Raw genomic sequence first — 15683 nt, 5'->3', positions numbered from 1 at the left:
CTCTCCTCTTCGATAATTATCAGTTACCTGTAAAATTTTTAAGAGACCACAACCGCCAGTGGAAACAATTTAAGTATTAGTGTTATAACGGATAAATGATGTAAGGAAGTGAGCTTTCAATGCATCTGCAAAAAAAGAAAAAAAAAAAAAAAAAAAAGTATCATTTAGTACCTTCCCAGTGGCCCAAAAAATGTGCCGGTCCATTCTGCTTTGAACTTAACCAGACTATCAATCCCAATCACTATGGCAAGCAATTCATTCGAACGAACTATAATGCTTTGCCCAAAAAAAAATTTAAATTATTATATTAGGGCCACTCATAATCTCTTACATATAACTATTATGACTGTAAATTGCCTGTGTTCTCTGGTCAATTTTGCTGGACGAAAAAAACCCCAGTTTCTGGGGGGAGGGGGAACCTTGCTATCTACGCCTGAGATCGACCAACTCAGCCACGGAGTGAAAAAGGACCACTAAAGTTCCTCACGTCATCGACGGGATTCCAACCTGGGTCTTTTCCACCCGTATGGAGAGGACAGTGGTGATACCACTATGCTACCCGCGCGGACATAATGCTTTGCCAGCCCGAAAGTAAACTCGATAAGATCCAGCTTTCCAGTTACACGCCAAAATTTTGTATTTGCACCGCCTAGTTCTTCTCTCTTTCGCCAGTAAAAATATACCTGTCATTTTGCCGATTCCCTTAGGGTAGGGGTTCCCAACCGGTGGTTCACGAAAGTATTCCAGGGGGTTCGCACTAAAAATTCTGTAATGGCGTCTGCTTCGATTTACATAGGTATATTACTGTAAACTACAAAATATAACTAATAATAAACAATAAAGTAAAATAAAATTAAATAAAAAGTAAAAAATTGGCAAAGAAAGAAACCACATATCCCTCAATTCCTTATAATTACTTTACTATCTTACAGTATATCATGTTAAATAAATATCTAAAATTATTTCTTGACTAAATGTCTAAGATTATCAAAAACGTTGTTTATGCATGGGTACTGCACTTCTATCATTTCTACTACCCAGGTAGTATGCATGCATTGTTTGATTACATCTCATATTGTGAATACCTTCACAACGAGTTGCCGAGGTATTGTACTGCTTTGAATGAATAAAGCTTCACCAGTGGAGAAATGTCACTTATTCTTGGCGGATACCACCACCCAGATGGCACCGTTTCGAAGCTTGTTGGCTTACTCATCGGTGGGTGGACAGGTACCCTGTTGTTGCAATAGTGACAACCCAATTATGAAGTATAACTCCACAATATGACAGATGCTTGATGGTGTGCATGGTTTAATCTAAATATATTTCTTAACTAAATTTCTAAAAGTATGTAAAAGGTTGTTTATGCATGGGTAATGCGAGATATAATCAACCGATGCATGCATAATACCTAGGTACTAGATTTGATGGAAGTGCATTACCCATGCATAAACAACCTTTTCATACTCTTACACATTTAGTAAAGAAATAGATTTAGATTAAACCATGCACACCATCAAGCATCTCTCATATTGTGGAGTTATACTTCGTAACTGGGTTATCACTATTGCAACACCAGGGTGCCTGCCCACCCACCGAAGAGGAGCCGATCAGATCCGAAATGGTGCCGTCTGGGGAGTCTTGATGAGGCCCTCATTACCACGAATAGGTAACAACAATCTTCCCTAAATGGGGAAGCGTTGCCTATTCGGGGAATTCATGAATGATTGAGTTCAGTGAGTGTGAGGAGTAACTGCTCCTTTCCCCTTCCTCTCCTACTATCACTTTCCTACACCTTTTTTGCTTTCCAAAGCAGTTATTAATCAGTCCAAACTAGATTTTGAACAGGCTGAGAGTAGAAAACTTGCATCTTGCCCTAATGGTAGCTGAGCATTCTGATCTCTTGCCAAAGCTATTGGCCGCAACTTTTACCCATCTCTGCTCCCACCTCTGTCAAAACCAGATGGTTCCGTTGTCACTTCAGCCAAGGATAAAGCTGACCTGCTAGCATCTCATTTTGCTTCCAATTCATGTATTAATGATCTTGGTAAAATACCTCCCACCATTCCCAACACGCTCCATTCAATGCCTCCTGTGTGGTCTTCCGTCAAAAGGATGTCAGAAGGATTTTGATAAATCTTGATGCTAAGAAAGCTCCAGGTCCTGATGGTATTTCTCCACTTGTTCTCAAAACCCGTGCTCCTCAACTACTCCTGTTCTTTGCTGCCTTTTTTCACTTTCTTATTCCAAAGGTATTTTTCCTTCTGCTTGGAAATTTGCTCATATCCAGCCAGTTCCTAAAAAGGGTGACAAATCGCTCCCATTAATTATCGTCCCATTGCAATTACTTCTACTCTTTCTAAAGTAATGGAGATATCAATTAACCGTCAACTCTTAAACTACCTAGAAACCTTCCGTCTAATCAACGATCGCCAGGATGGATTCCGTCAGTGTCGATCCACTGGTGATATTCTGGCTTATGTTAGCCATTTATGGACAGATTCAATCGAAAAGTTCGGTGAAACACAAGCAGTTGCTCTTGACATCTCAAAGGCTTTCGACCGTGTTTGGCATAAAGGTCTTCTAAACAAGCTTCCATCTTATGGTTTGCCAACTGTTTTTTGTAATTGGTTATGCAGTTTTCTCCCTGATCGCTCACTGAGGGTGATGGTAGATGGCTCTGTCTTGTAACTTCTCCACTAATGCTGATGTCCCCCAAGGTTCAGTTCTTTCCCCCACTCTTTTCCTCTTGTATATTAATGACCTTCTTCCATTGACTGGAAATCCTATTCATAGTTTTGCTGATGATAACACATTGCATTGCACTTTCCATTTTGAGAAACCTTGCCCTGCTCAATCAGCCTCAACTCGAATTTCTGCTACCAATTTCTTAAATGCCGATCTCCAGTGGAGTAAAGACAACTTAGTTGATTTCAATCCTTCTAAAGCTCAGTCTTGTCATGTATCTCGCAAAAAGGATTCTTCTGCTCCTATGCTTATCTTTGGTGACACTCCGATTTCTAAGCAAGTTGATATACCTATTTTGGGGATTACCCCAACTTCTAATCTCTCTTGGCACAAGCACATTACAAATATTGGTTCTTCTGCATCTAAAAAACTTGTTTTTCTCTTTCGCTCTCGGCATTACTTTTCTTCCAAACAGCTGTTCACTCTGTACAAATCGCAAATCCGCCCTAGCTTGGAATATTGTTCTTACATCTGGGGCGGTGTCCCCAAAACCTCTCTCAGGGCCGACCGGGCTAGCCGAGTGGGTAAAGTACCTGCCCGGCAACCCAAAGGTCGCGGGTTCGATTCCCGCCTCGGGCTTGGATCAAAGTACTGCAAAAACCTTGGGAGGTGTAATATGGCCACAGAAGCCGATGCGCCAACAACTACCAAAATCAAATCAAATCAAACCTCTCCCAGGCTTCTAGATTCCATTCAGAAGAGAGCATTTAAGTTAATTATGACTCATCTCTAACAGTCTCTCCACTCGCTGTCTCATACACGTACTGTTTCTGCTGCATGCCTTTTCTACAGATACTTCCATGGGCACTGTTCTTCTGAATTGGCTTCTATAATTCCCGCTCTCTCTTTCAAAACAGTCGAACACGTGACGCCACCAGCCATGATCCATTTACTGTCCAACTTAAAACTCACAGAACCAACTTTTCATCTTCCTTGTTTATTCATGGAACTGCTGTTTTCTGGAACAACCTTCCTTCGTACGTATTTCCTGAAAATTACGGTCTACAGAAGTTCGTCTAATGTCAAGAAATATCTTCTTTCGTCTTCTCAACCTCCAACCCAGGCACAAGTACTATGGGTTCTAATACCTCTCGTGTTTGAGGTTTTCATTTAAAAAAATAAAAAATATTCAAAAAAAAGAGGGGACAGTACATATATGTGGATAACAGAGAATCTTATCCCATACCATTCTTCAAATGGTGCCGTCTGGGTGGTAGTATCCGCCGAGAATAAGTAACATTAGTCTTCTTTATAGCTGAAGCGTTACTTATTCGAGGAAGTGCAATGTACGTCCGCAACTCGTTGTGAAGGTATTCACAATATGAGATATAATCGAAAGATGTATGCATTCTACCTGGGTAGTAGAAATCATGGAAGTACATTACCCATGCATAAACAACCTTTTTTAAATAAATATGTTTTTCATAGTAATTTTTTTGTCATTCTCAAATATCATTGTAATCTATGGGTAGTTTTTTTTTCAGAACCTATAGTACTTAGTACCGTGCATAAGTTGAAAAGATGAAAGAAGATACTTGTTCACATTAGACTTGAACTTCTGTACACTGTAATTTTCAGGAAATACGTATGAAGGAAGTTTGTTCCAAACAAGAAATTGAATCAATAAGTAAGGAAGAAGAATTGTTGGTTCTGTGGGATTGAACTTGGACAGTAAAAGGATGTTCACTGGTTGCGGCACGTGTTCGGACTGCTTTGAACGAGAGAGCGGGAAATTATATAAGCCAATTCAGAAGAACAGTGCCCATGGAAGTATCTGTAGAAAAGGCATGCAGCAGAAACAGTACGTCTATGCGACAGAAAGTGGAGAGACTCTGTTAGAGAGCAGTCATTAATTAACCTAACTGCCCTCTTCTGAATGGAATCTAGAAGCCTGAGGGCGGTTTTGGGGGCACCGCCCCAGATGTGGGAACAATATTTCATGGTAGGGCGGATTTGCGATTTCTACAAAGTCGACATCTGTTTGGAAGAAAAGAAACGTCGAGAGCGAAAGAGAAAGCCCAGTTTTTTGGATGGAGAGGAAGCAATATTTGTAATATGTTTTATGACAAGAGAGATTAGAAGTCAGGGTAATCCACAAGATCTTGCCTAGAAATCGGAGCATAATCGAAGATAAGCATAGGAGCAAAGGAATCCTTTTTGCGAGATATAAGATAGGAGTGAGTTTTGGAAGAATTGGAATTAAGTTTTCGTTGCCCCACTGTCGAATTACCTTGAAATCGACATTTAAGAATTGGCAGTGGATACGCGAAAAGTAGAACCTGTTTGAGCAGGGCAAGGTTTCTCAAACTGGATGGTGGAAAGCCATGTGCTATCATCAGCAAAAGATAAGATTTCCGGTCAATGGAAGAAGGTCATTAATCTAAAGAGGAAAAGAATGGGAGAAAGAACTGAACCTTGGGGAACATCAGCATTGGTGGAGAAGTTAGAAGACAGAGAGCCGTCTACCATCACCCGCAGTGAGCGGTCAGAGAGAAAACTGGATATCCAATTACAAAGAACAGCCGGCAAACCATAGGATGGAAGCTTATTTAGACCTTTATGCCAAACACGATCGAAAGCCTTTGAAATGTAAAGCAAGAGCAATGGCCTGAGTTTCACCAAACGTTTCCATTGAATTTGTACATAGATGGGTAACATAAGCCAGAATATCACCAGTGGATCGACACTGACAGAATCCATACTGGCAATCGGTGATAAGATGAAAGATTTCCAGATAAGAGTTGGCAGTTAATTGATTTCTCCATTACTTTGGAAAGAGTAGAAGTAATCGCAATGGGACGATAATTGGATGGAAGGAATTTGTCACTCTTTTTAGGAACTGGCTGGATTTGAGCAAACTTCCAAGCAGAAGGAAAAATACCTTTGGAAGAAAGTGAAAAAGACAACACAAAACAGAAGTAAGTTCCGAGGCAGGCACAGGTTTTGAGAACAAGTGGAGAAATAGCATCGTGTCCTGGCGCTTTCTTAGCATCAGATTAATCAAAATCCTTCTGACATCCTGTTTACGGAAAACCACAGGAGGCTCTGAATGGAGTGTACTGGGAAAGGTTTGAGGTGATTTACCAAGATCATCAATACATGAGGTCAGCGGCCATTAGCTTTGGCAAGAGACCAGAATGCTCGGCTACTATTTGGACAAGAAGCAAGTTTTCTACTCTTAGCCTTTTCGAAATCTAGTTTGTACTTATTAATAACTGCTTTTCAAAGTATAAATAATACTTAATAATAATTTTGATTATTACGAAATGTCTTTTATAGAAACGTAGTACTGGAAATATTTTATAATAAAAATTCAGAAATATTATACGATTTCAGAGAATACAGGCTTAATGGTTCGCATTAAAAATATTGTGTTGAAAGGGGTTCACGATAAAAAAAATATTACGTTGAAAGGGGTTCGCGAGTCAAAAAATGTTGGGAACCGCTGCCTTAGGGCTTTATATACCTCTATCAGGTTCCTTCCCCCACCATCCAAAGATGTCTACTTTCCAAGCTTTGCGGTCTGCACTTTCTAAGCCGTTCTTCACATGTGCATCAGTTATAACACATACCAATCTGGGTGCCCTTCTCTGAACCCTTGTTCTATGTCTTTCTTCAAGTGTGGCCTCTAGACATGAAAATAAATGCGGGGGTCACCATTATCTTATACAAAAGGATGATGAACGATGATTTCACCATCCTTTAGAATATTACTCTGGAGGCCAAACTTAATTACTAATCTATTCAAACTTCAGTAATTACTAAAGTATAAAGAGATTAGTAATTTTTTAGCTTTAAACTTCGATAATTATTTATTAATTTTTGATTTTTATCACAGGTTATTTATACACTACCCTACCATTAATATCCGGACACCTTCATATCTACAAATAAACTTTATTTACAGGAAAACGAATAACGTGTGCTAAAACTTTAGTCTTTATGATGGCCTCTAGTCTCTTTGGAACACTCTCCTCCAGGTTTTTGTAAATGCCATCCAATATTTTTAGCCATTCACAATTCAAAGCAGGGGCCAGTTCAGCTGTGTGGTTTGGGCAGTCTCTCCTCACATGCACCCGACGATCCAATTCATCCCACAGATTCTCTATAGGATTAAGGTCAGAGCTATGGGTGGGCCAGTCCACTTTTCGACGCTCATATTCTCAAACCAGTCATTCACAACGCGAGCAGTATGACATGGAGCGTTGTCCCGCTGATACAGGTATGGGCCTTCCGCGACGTGCTGCCACAACGTAAGTATCACATTATTGTCCAGGACGTCTAGACCTCACATTCATGGTTTTGTTCAAAAATAACCAATGGTCCTAAACCGAGCCATGAAAAACAGCCTCAGACCGTCACGCTGCCTCTGCCAAACTTCGTTGGCAGGATAATACAATCCGGCAAGTAGAGCTCTCTGTACATCCACCATACCCAGGCATGACTGTCAGACTGGTGGAACCATAGACTGTGACTCATCTCTTCAAAGCACAGCTTTCCATTGGTTTATACAGAATGCGAGCCTTAAACCAACTTGATAGTGTCTGTAATTAGTGGCATCTCGATAGCTGCACGATCGTGGTGACCTATTATAGTGGTGATATATCATGCACAGTCTTGCGCATTCTGCTTGTGCTGATGTGTGTCCCAATCGTTTCAATGAGGACTTGTTTGTGCTGCGACAACGTTGAACTGCGTTCCAAGCGGATGATTCTTTGCAGGGCTGGATCGTTTTCTGGATCGTTTCGTGACAGTTTCTGCGCCAGCTCGCTACCATTTGCAGACATCACAATTCGTCGATCTATGGTATTCAGTGCCGTTGAATTGTCACCAACAGACCGATCTTATCTGGATCCTATTATAATTCCGTATTTGGAGGTCTGTTAACTCCATCGGTTTCAGCATCTTGCATTCACAATCGTACTACTGTCTCCTCGAAGGCCTACGGCCACATTTTAGTTGTATCTGACAGGTGGTGCTTGGGCAAGACCTGACCAACTCCCTCCCTTGCGAGGAGCACTACATATAAAGTTCGTTGCCGTGCTTTGCATTTCACACGATGTTGACTGCAAATTGTTAGAAAACGTGGTGTGAATACGTTGTTGGGTGGCATATGCAGTGAAATGAAAACAATTACTTTTATTTATTACAGTATTAGTTACTCAATTAATAATTAATTGATAACAAGAAAATCAGTTATTTTTTTTAATTCTATTACTCACAGAAAAAAAAATTTTCACTTAATTCAAAAAATTAAAAGCTGATGCACCTGGAATGTAACGCACTGTATACAGTAACTAACTTGTTGATGTGTAATATGTTAATATATCAGTACTAAGAGTACTAAAGCTTCCTTAGGCAAACCTGTACAAAATTACGAACACAGTTGCAGCCTGAACGAGTAGCAGTAACATCCAAAACACTCAGCAGTAAGGCAAAAAAAGTTTTCTGGCAAGGTATTATACACTGGTGTGCAAAACGTAAGGACCAGCAGTATTTCTAAAGGTTACAATCAAAAAATCTTTACTTAAGGTACTCTTTACTGATTAGAGTAGATTCAGTCTCAGCAGCGATTCTGGACGTCAGCTAATCTGACGAGAGGGTGGCACACGGTATCACCCCGCAAACATCACTGAAAGGGTTCGATATGGCGGTCGAGGTGTTCTCGTCTGGGGAGGCGTTAGCGTGGATGGACGTACACAACTTCAGATACTGGAAGGCAGTATCTGAAGTACTGGAAGGCGGTACTGTAAATGGACGCGTACTGAGGTAATCCTTCCCCATGTGCGTCTGTTCCGAGGTGCCATTGGCCCCGAGTTCGTATTTATGGATGATAACGCCACACCCCATCGCAGTGTAGCTGTTGATATGCTTTTGGAAAGTGAGGACATTGTTCTTATGGATTGGCCTGGCCGTTCAACCGATCTAATACCCATCGAACACATATGGGACGCTCTGAGGAGACGCCTAGCGGCACATCCACACCCACCAGAAAATGTTCACTAATGAAGATGGCGCTGATAGAGGAATGGACGATGTTACCGCATTCTAAGAATGAACCGGCGGTGCAAAGTCTGCATCGAAATTAGGGGGTGGCCATATCTCCTACTGAGGATCACCTCTTTCCTTTGTTCTATCTTTGGCAGTGATGCATCTGTATCATGGCAGTCAGTGCTATGTTGCTATTTTTGAATCAAGTCCCTCTGTACCGTTTTGTTTCCGTTGTTGTTTCCTTCGTCATTTCTGTACCTCACGAGGTTTCTTTGGTATGATTTTCCCTTATCCAGGCCACTCCTATGAGAAGCTACAGGTGAAAACCTGACTGGTCCTTAAATTTTTCACACCGGTGTAGTTTATAGCACTCTTGAAATTTATGTCTTTGTTTTTTTTATTATTATTTATTTATTTATTTTTCGATTTAACTGACATTTAAGCCAACAAACAATGTCAGCATACAAGTGAACATAGCTAAATATAACGCTGTGTGCTCACTGCTCAGAGAAATTCATTTATTTGCTTTTCTTATTTTTATTTCGGCTTCAGAGAGGTTATGTTACGAAATCGATTCTCAAGCAAAGCTCTCTTAAACTGGCGTCTAAATTTTTGAAGCTATTATCGTTGTGTAACTGGTACTCTCTTTTCTTCAGTCCATTTAATTTATATAACCTTTTTACATTAAAATTGGTTCTCCATTCGAATTCCATTGCCATTCTTCATGCTCGAAATGCACTGTTCTGTATTTAGTGTCCTTGTCTCACACCAGGGCTCGTTCCTAAACTTAGCAGTGAGCTCAGTTCTTTGTCATTTTGACGTCAAAGATAAGTCAGCATCACCAAAGGTTCAGAAAAGTTTTGCTGGATCTAAAATCTGTGTCAGTAGTTTCGGTGACGCCTTCTTGCAGAACCGATAAAAGTACAAAACTAAGCAGATAAGCAAGATACCATACAAAGATGTGTACTTAATGAAGTTAGCTCAATATCATATAAGGATACAGTCGTTTATGTGCTTTAATACAGTGGTTGTGCCGCTTATTGTGGGTATATTTGGTTTACGAAAATAGATAACATTAAATGGTTGATAATATTAACCGGAGGGATTTTTTTAATGGATTATATAAAAACTGTTTATCTTAAAATCTTTATTTGTGATCCAGTACCGTATATATGATGCTTTAAATATATAACTACAACGCCCAGGGTCCTGAGCTGGATATCATCATTCTTCTCTTGCTCTTTCTTGGTGATTCCTTCTACTTCTCTCTCTCTCTCTCTCTCTCTCTCTCTCTCTCTCTCTCTCTCTCTCTCTCTCTCTCTCTCTCTCTCTCTCTCTCTCAGGGTAACTCGGAAATTTTTTTTTGGCCGGTGCAGCATATGCCTCAGGCTTCCTTGCACCATATGGCTAATAATAATAATAATATAAATACATATCAACCGATTTCATTGTCGAAACTTAAAAAAATGAACACAAAAACACATTATTAACATACCAACCTATTGAAAAAATTTCCCCAATGTTTTTTGTTTTAAACCCTTAGCAGTTAAAACTTCAATACGTTCTTCTAACCTTTATAATAATTTGTAGTCTTCACTTTTTAGTCTTCTCCCTTAAGTTCTATTGCACACCGTAACGCTTTAAAAGACTTCCTAATTTGTTTCTCTGGACTTTGGCATAACTCTCTGGACCTCGTTATCTTCGTTATCAGAATTTTTTTTTTATTTTCCTCAGTGTCAGGTTTATCTTATATAATTTCATCGACTATATCTTTTACTGGAAGATCACCTGTTGTCTGAATATTTTCATCAATTTTTACCCACTCTTCGAAATGTTGTGTAATATTGCGTAGTGCAGTGACAACAGAGTATACCAGTATTGAAATACTGGTATACTGCACTACCTCCTTCAATATTTATCACAGCGCCTAGCTGAATAAATTTTCGGCTTTAGGAAAATGCAGTTTGATTTAAAGTACATCCTATCACTCGGAATTCTACTGTAGTGCTACAGTTTTAGCTCTAAAAACTTATGTTAGTAGATATCTCGAAGTATCAATTTTTCGAATTTTGAATTTTTATTATCTGTCGTCGCCTTATGATTGAAATTTTTACAATTTATATCATAAGCAGCAAAAGTAAAACGAAATAAAATTTGCTAAATGAAATAAAGATAGTATTTACAATTTTATTTGAAACTGGCATTACGCGTTGGATGGATTATTTGGAGAAATAACTGAAATAAAATACTTGGTTTAGTAATGAGAGCGAGAAAATATATTAAAAATTCCAGGTCCTACGCAGTACCAAAATAAACTAATACGTAGATGCTATGCGATGGGAATAAGTTACCAGAATAATTAATGACGGGTACATGTTACTTATCAGGAAAACTTTTAAATTTCTGAACAGAAATCATGTTCAGAAATTTAAAAGCTGTATGTGGGTTATAAGGCAAGAACTACTCAGAATCTCAAACTATTGAAATAACTTATAATTTAACTATAAGTACAATTAAAAAGAGACAAATTCTTGTTTACAATGTTAGCAAAAACATTTATGACTTTACGGATGTGTCCCTGTAATGGAAATTTTCCACTGTATAACAAGACTTACTTTTTTTTCCCCCCCAAGTCATTGAAGTCAAAAGTACGTATATTTCCCACCAGAGAGAGTACGTATATATATAACCAGTCTGTCTGTCCAGTTAATTTTGTACGATGCATGTAAACATTGCATATGATTATTACCCCAGAAATTCCAGCTTCGTCATGTGCGTGTTTGGCACAGTGCCGATATTTCAATGTTTTGGCTGGCAGATTTTCATCACGGCGACAACTACAGACATGATGCTTAGAATTATTTCCTGATGACTGTGAAGCTGTCACGTAACACTTAGTTTCTCGGTATTCACTTTCTGTATTTTATAAAAAAAAGCTACTGAAAATTTCATGAGGTAAAAGAGTGCACTGTTTCCTTGTCCATCCGGTGTCATCATTACCGCGTAATATATATATATATATATATATATATATATATATCCTAGATCGTTGTTTCACAACGACCTTTATTACTTTATAAGCTCAGTGTCGAAACAATGTGAATTCAAACGACGGAATTTTTCTTTTCGATAATGCGATTCATTGCAGGAGGTAGTGTAGCAACACCAGGGTCCTGAGTTGGAGGGGGAAGAAGAAAAAGAAAAAATGACTGAGGATCAATAAAGAATTAATAAATAAAAAAATAAAATAAAAAATAAATAAAAAGGAAATTAAACCTATCATCCTATGCGCTTCCCTTACCCGAACGTACTATCCAGATGACCTTTGAATTTCCCCAAACTGTCGGCCTCTACCACCCATGTAGGCAACTTATTCCAGTAATTTATAACTCGCTGGCTAAAATAAAACTTCCTGCAGTCCAATCTAAACATTCCCCCCCGTAACTTGAACTCAGTAAAACAATGTACCAAGAATATATCTCCTTCTATGGAAGGACAGAAGTTTATCAAGCAACCTTCGTATAAAAGAAGATGTTCATATAAAAAAAGTATCAGAGAGAAACCAACTGAAATTTCTACTTTTTTTTTTTTTTTTTTCTTTTTTGTCACATGCGAGGGATGCATAGTTTATTTCTCCAGTAAACTCGGGTTTTTCTTCCGGAAAAGAGGTAAATCGATCAAAAAGACCAATCGACCAAAAATATTACCGCTGTGTATAAGTAGTATTTTGACTTTGACCTTGGGTTAATGAAATGGGATATTGTCTTGCAACATGCTTTCGTCCGCAGATGCTTCACTGTTAGAGCTATGAGGTAACAAAGTGATGGTGCATATCAGCCCCTATAACTGAAATTTCCTGGCTTCTCTACATAACTATAGTTATTCTAATAACCGTTCATTCACTGCTTCAAATTCGTACTTAGTAAAAACTGTACTTGGCGAAATAAATAAATAAATAAAATAATAAAAGATTACTCTGCCATCTTTCTACAATCCCTAATTGCGCTCTAACAGCCACGTAACTGGTCTATAAATCTGTTTTCGCGTGCAACGTGCTTCATCTGTAAAGTACAGAGAAGCTCGAAGCATTTCGCGGAAATATTTTGTCAACGAATAAATGACTACATTTTGAGTATGGTCGGGTCATACTGACTGCGCTACTCTTCTTCTTCTTCTTCTTCTTCTTCTTCTTCTTGGTCCTTAGCTGGCAGCTGGGGGAGGCGGTTGGCCACGCAACCAGTATGCTGCTGTAGATGCTGCAGGGTTTCGGACTTGCTCTGTGATGTTCTTCCATACTTTACGATCCATGGCGTCAGTCCTGGCCTGGTTAAGGTCGAGACATCGGCTCTTCAAGTCATTTTCCACTTGTTTGGCCCACGTTTTCCTAGGCGCGGTCCGTTGGATGCTCCATTGGGTGAGTCGTTGTCTCCAAAGGAGTGTGGATGGTATTCTGTTCGTGCCCATTCTACATACGTGGCCAAACCATCTAAGCCTTCGCTTCTGGATTTGGTCGGCAATGGTTGGTTGCTGTTGGCATCTGGTGCGGATGGTATCATTAGTGATGCGGTCACGAAGTGAGATGCCCAAAATCTTCCGCAGGCATCGCATTTGGAATACCTACTCTAGTTTATTGGGAAACATGTGGAAATCAACTTAACCATGAGAATACATGCATGAAACAAGCAATAGTTTCTAGTCATAACCAAAGGAATAATTGGGGTGTTGGCGCATGTGGTCCAGGCCATATGCGCCAATTAACCTTAAGCGCAGTATGGAGTTAAAGAAAAAGACTAACTGAATTTAGAATTCATTCAAAAACATGATACCAATTACTGTATTGCTATAAATGCTTGTCGTTCATGCAAGATAATAATTTAATGTATTATTTTATTTCATAATTGAATTATAACGGTGAGCAAGTTCAGGTACCTTACTAAATATAATAATGCAATATCGCTGAGGGAAAAAAAAGGATAAAATAAGAACAGGTTGAGGTAAAATTCTTTTAATAAACTTGGCACAAATTACTTCATAATGATTGCTCGACTAATTATCAAAGAGAATGGCCAGATATCACGGATTGAAAGGCGGTGAATTTTTGCTCCATAATTCAATAGTAACATTTACCACCTAAAGTGTAGTGGAGGTTCATCTGCTTCTATATACAAGTTGTGAATCAGAGAAGTCCTGACAGTATTCAGAACTATTCTGAGTGTAACGTGATAAATAGTGTTGAGCTTTACATTTCCTAGCGGAGTCCTATACATCTCCTGAACCATAACAGACCTGATTAGCGTACAAGATCGGTGAAGCGGGGTTTACCTATGAGCACCCCACGTAAATGCGGAAACAGCTCTGAGGATACTGTTTATTGAAACATTATGATCACAAGTAAATTGTGCGCTCCTGAGAGTTCAGTTTCCTGTCAAGTAACAAACCAAGAAAATGTATACTGTTAACAAGTGGAATAATGTGATTTTTCAACCATAATCTGGGTACGGGATGGGGGTGAAAGTTTTTTATAGAAGTGAATAACAGACTTTTTCGCAGTAAAACAATGCCATTATTTGACATCCACAGTTCTATTTTCAATTTACTAAAATATGACATTGCCTTTCAGTAGTACTCATATTGCGTGAATGACCGGCAATTAAGTCAGCATACAAATGTGTTTCTTTAGTTTTTAGAATATCTTCCGTCATGTTATTTATTTTGATTGCAAATAGTTTGGCACTCAGTATTGATCCCTGTTGACACCTTATTCTTGGACATAAGTCTGAGAAATCAAGGAAAACAAGGAAAGAAACACAATTGAAATTTTACAAAGTAATGGCAATACCAACACTTCTTTACGGTTCTGAAACATGGATACCGAAACAGAGACATTAATAGAATACAAGCTGCAGAAATGAAAATTTTAAGATATGTTAAAGGATGTACAAAATTAGATAAAATACCAAACGTAAATATTAGAAAGGAATTAAAGATTTACTCAATTAATGAAAAAATTATAGAATATAGACAAAGATGGAAAAGAACATGTAGAAAGAATGGAATATAATAGATTCCCTAAATTAGCTTACACATATAGAGCAAAAGGAAAAAGAGACAAGAGGCAGATCGAAGAAAAGATGGGCAGACCTCTTTGAGATCGGAACAGGCGGATCGCCAATCCGTGAAGGAAGACAAGACAAGACTTGAAAAAGTCCTCTAAAAAATGTTCTTTCGGACTAGGAGCCGCAGATGACCCCGCAATGAGTATATCTTGGAGAACACAATACCTCCATATGGTCCCGCCTCTAAATTTGTGAGGAAATGGTTCATCCTAGCACTAGAAACCTCATTGTTGATCACAGGCCATGGATGGATGAATGGAAAATTGTATCAACTGGGCTTGCATCCTACTGACCTCTACACCTGTAGTTCCAGAGAAACTTTGTGGAACATCCTCTTTGAATGTGCCCTCTACGACGATCTCCGTCTAAACTTGGTCACTTGCACTCGAATTTCTGATGAACACCTGGAGCTCCTATTACAGAAACCTGACAATTTCTCAGTAGTGAAGGACTTTACAACGAGGGCATGGCAGCTACTTGATAAGTTTTTTTGTTGTTGTTGATGGTAGCACTTTTCTGCGCTCTGCATTTGTGCAGCATATAAAAAAAAAATGTTTTCCCGCTGCGGATGAAATTTTCTTAATTTTGTTATTTTTATTTTTTTATAGTTTATTTATTTTCTTTTATTATTTTATGTTTATTTTTTTTTCTTCTGAACTTCTGAAGTTTCCCTTTCTTTTTTTTAATTACACCACGGGATTTTTTTTTTTCTTTTAAATCCTCTGGAATAAGCCCCCAGAGGAACTAGGCCCACCTTTTGGCAACATCAGGTGGGTCAGTCTCGTATTGAGACAGTGCGTACTCCATTGGGACTAGTCCACCTTCCCG

The sequence above is a fragment of the Mastigoproctus giganteus genome, chromosome 1 (genome assembly GCF_048544385.1).
Source record: "Mastigoproctus giganteus isolate SK-2022 chromosome 1, ASM4854438v1, whole genome shotgun sequence".
Classification (NCBI taxonomy): Eukaryota; Metazoa; Arthropoda; class Arachnida; order Uropygi; family Thelyphonidae; genus Mastigoproctus; species Mastigoproctus giganteus.
The sequence above is the reverse complement of the archived record's forward strand: the minus strand, read 5'-3'. Positions refer to the sequence as shown.